Below are 3,742 nucleotides of genomic sequence, written 5' to 3' on the forward strand. Positions count from 1 at the left end.
CCTAACAAATAGCCTATTTGTTAGTAACCTAAATGTTGAATTTATGGGAACTCGCGTGACCTTAAATTCAGGAGAACACAGGTGCAAAAGCCCAGGTACTGCAATATAAAAGGAAGGCGTTCCTTCATTCAGTTTCGGGGATTTTGAGGCGTGAAGATTTTGTGTGTCCATCATACTTCACTGCTGTATTTTTGTGAGTCTTGTATTAGACGTATCTTGTAAGCCAAGCCATTATCAAGTAGATGATTGCTGTGGCATAGGGTGTTCATTGAGTTGTAAGTGTTGTGTCGCTCAAAGCTTTTAAGCGTGAGTGCTGTGTATCTTGATTAAAGCTGTGAAGCACAATCAAGAGTTGTTTGAAGTGTGACTTCAAAGTGTCTTTAATATTGATTAAAGGTAGTAATCACTGAGGTGATTGAGGGGGAGTGAGTAGGAACTCTGATCTTAGTGTAAGATTGAAATTGCATTGGGTAGGGATTAAGTGATAAGTTGTAAACGGGTGAGTTTAGCTTTGAATTAATACTACTGATAGTGGATTTCCTCCCTGGCTTGGTATCCCCCAGATGTAGGTCATGTTGGACTGAACTGGGTTAACAATTACTTGTGTTATTTACTGCACTTACGTTTAAGTTCTGCATAATTCCTGTCTGTGCAGAATTGGATGTCATAACAACCCGTGTGACATCTAAAGTGTGATAACTAGAATTTCAGTTTATTTGAAGCACAAGTAAAAAAGGAAGAAAAGGAGGTGCAAATAGGGATGAAAAGAAGCAAATATCAAAAGCCAAAGCCCAACCCAAAAGCACAAGCGCTGTGCCTGTGACGAGCGTCACAAAGGCTGTGACGAGCGTCACGCTTTATCCACTTGTGTGACGAGCGTCACACATGGTGTGACGGACGTCACACCAGTCTCCTATATTTTTGGCTTCAGAGACGTTGAGGCCTATTTGTACGCCTGACCATTTGGCACGTGAAGACCCTTTGACGCGGAAGACCTTTGGAAGCAGTTACGAGAAGAGACCAATATAAATTGTAGTTTCTGGAAAACCCTCGGGACGTTTTGCTTCTTCGCCGTTTTCTCTTTTTGCACTTTTTCTCTTCCAGCAGCATAAGCATATCTTACAACATTATTTTTTTACAACTTTTATATTGTTCCCTTTGCAATTTCTATTTTCTTTTTCAGCACTTAATTAATTCTTTTTCGCACAATAGTTTCTACACCGGAAACTATTGTGTACCTTTCACCGGATCTAACCTTACGTTAGAATCTAGTTTTTTATTCCTTCGCTTTTATTTTTCTGTTTGATTGAAGAATTCAAGAACAAATCCAACCGGTCTGTGGTGGAGTGTTCAAGACTGCTGTTAATTACTTAGGTTCTTTAATTATTGTTTGAATTTATATATGCCCTGCCTTACTGTTTATTTATATTATTTGCCTGAGATGAATTTGTTTATGCATGATAATTATTTAAGTCTGTTTAGCATGTCTGGCTAATTTATTTAGGTATCAGTATGTAGAGTAAGCGGAATGAAGGAATCAAAACCAAGTTGGTTTAATTAAGTTTAAAATTAAAATCACTCTTTTCACGGTCTCAATTTACAGGTTTAATAACAAGGTTTTTGTACGAAAGTAAAAGACATAAAGAAGTTAAAAGCAATAGAACGAGAGTTTGAGTTTTTGACTGGACAGTGTAAATTGGACATTAATTCTAGATCAGGGCGAGAGCAATTTTTAGAGTTAATTAAATTCTAATCTTTTTCAAAAAGTATTTTTAAAGATTGAATGTGAGGACGAGAGTTAAGCATTTGAATTTGATTATATAACCTAAGTCAACAGAGCGAGAGTTTGAGATAAGGGTGTTTAAACGATTAGTGTTTTCTTAAAAAGAGTTTCTACGGATTCTATTGTTTTCAAAAAGTGGTTTTTGACTTAACTAATAAGTGACAGCTACGTTAATATAAAATCATAGTTTATTCAACAGAGCGAGAGTTTGAGATAAGACTTTTAATCAATAGTGTCAACTGAAAAGATTTATTTTAAAACCAAGAAACCAACCAAGATTTGATTCCCTAATTACGACGAACTACATACCGATATCCGTTTAGTTGATATTTAATTTAGATCCTATTATTAGTTTTAACTTTTCCCCAAACAATCAAAGTATTACCCGCCTTAGCTTTACGAAGTAACCTTAGATAACGGTATATCGATTCATAAGTCCCTGTGGGATCGATATCTTTTAAAACTATGCGATAGAACTGTGCACTTGCAGTTTGTACCCCAAATTCGACTCATAAAGTCGCGATCAAGTTTTTGGCGCCGTTGCCGGGGACTTTTAGTTAGTCGATATCGTAACTCTTCTGTTACGCTGTAGAGACTAAGGCTTATTTTTCCCTTTCTTTTCTTTCTTTCGTTGATTTGTATGCCACACACTCGCTCACAAGGTGAGCCGTTCTACTTACGAATCAACGATATCGAACTATATCTCCGAGTCTTACGAAGAATTCGGGAATATCGTGCTGCAAACAATCTCTCTCCTGTTGAACTTCCTGATTTCAAAAATATTTTCCCTTCGATACCCGAGATGGCAGAACCAGCTCGTGCTCTTCGAGATTACGCCGCTCCATCGCAAGATGAGCCGCATTCGAGTATTGCTCCACCCGCAATCGAAGCAAGCAACTTTGAACTTAAACCTTCACTGTTGCAGGCAGTGCAACAGAACCAATTCTCTGGAAATCCTACCGAGGATCCAAACCTTCATTTATCCGTGTTTGTCCAATACGGTGATACTGTTAAAGCTAACGATGTCACTTCAGAGGCAATTCGACTTCGTCTTTTTCCTTTCTCGTTAAGAGATAGCGCTAGAAGATGGCTTCAATCTCTTCCTTCCAACTCAGTCACCACATGGAACGAGTTGAAGAAAGTTTTTCTTGCCCGATATTTTCCACCGAGCAAAACAGCTATGTTAAGAGCCCAGATAAATGGATTTAAATAGAAAGATAACGAGTCTCTCTTCGAAGCATGGGAAAGATACAAAGACATGATGAGACTTTGTCCACACCATGGTTTAGAGGACTGGTTAGTAATTCATACCTTCTATAATGGTCTCCTGTACAACACGAGGTTAACAATAGACGCCGCCGCAGGTGGGGCACTAATGAACAAACCTTATGCTGATGCTTACCAACTTATCGAAAGCATGGCTCAAAACCACTATCAGTGGGGAAGCGAACGAACAATGGTAGAAAAACCTCAAACGAAAACTGGCATGTACGAGATAAGTAACCTTGATTATGTTAATGCAAAAGTGGATGCTCTGGTCCAGAAAATTGAAAGTTTAAATGTATCACCTCCAGCCACCGTGGTTGCCATAACTCAGAATTGCGAAGTCTGAAGAATCCAAGGTCACACTCCTGCAGATTGTCAACTCCTAACAGGAATCCAAGCGGAGCAAGTAAACTATGCTCAAGGAAGCCCCTACTCGCATACCTATAATTCAAATTGGAAGAATCATCCCAATTTTTCATATAAGAGTAATAATGCTTTATACGCACTTGGACAATCTCCGAATCAAGCCCCAGCTATACCTCCGGGATATTAGAAGCCGATCCCATCTACACCTAACAATAACGCCCCTAGGAAATCCAACTTGGAAATCATGATGGAAAACTTTATAGCTTCTCAACAGCAAACCAATAAAGATTTCCTAAACCAGAATGTACACACTGGCGAACAAATTAA

The 3,742-nt window shown here is 38.6% G+C and overlaps 1 non-coding gene across 1 annotated transcript; it reads right to left on the bottom strand.

The window, feature by feature from the left end:
* Nucleotides 1-2,963: 2,963 nt before the first annotated feature.
* Nucleotides 2,964-3,070, bottom strand: LOC127133578 (small nucleolar RNA R71). The gene has a single exon (XR_007807532.1). It is a non-coding gene; the product is annotated as a small nucleolar RNA R71 (small nucleolar RNA).
* Nucleotides 3,071-3,742: the final 672 nt, after the last annotated feature.

This window comes from Lathyrus oleraceus, chromosome 3 (genome assembly GCF_024323335.1).
Source record: "Lathyrus oleraceus cultivar Zhongwan6 chromosome 3, CAAS_Psat_ZW6_1.0, whole genome shotgun sequence".
In the NCBI taxonomy this organism is placed as follows: Eukaryota; Viridiplantae; Streptophyta; class Magnoliopsida; order Fabales; family Fabaceae; genus Lathyrus; species Lathyrus oleraceus.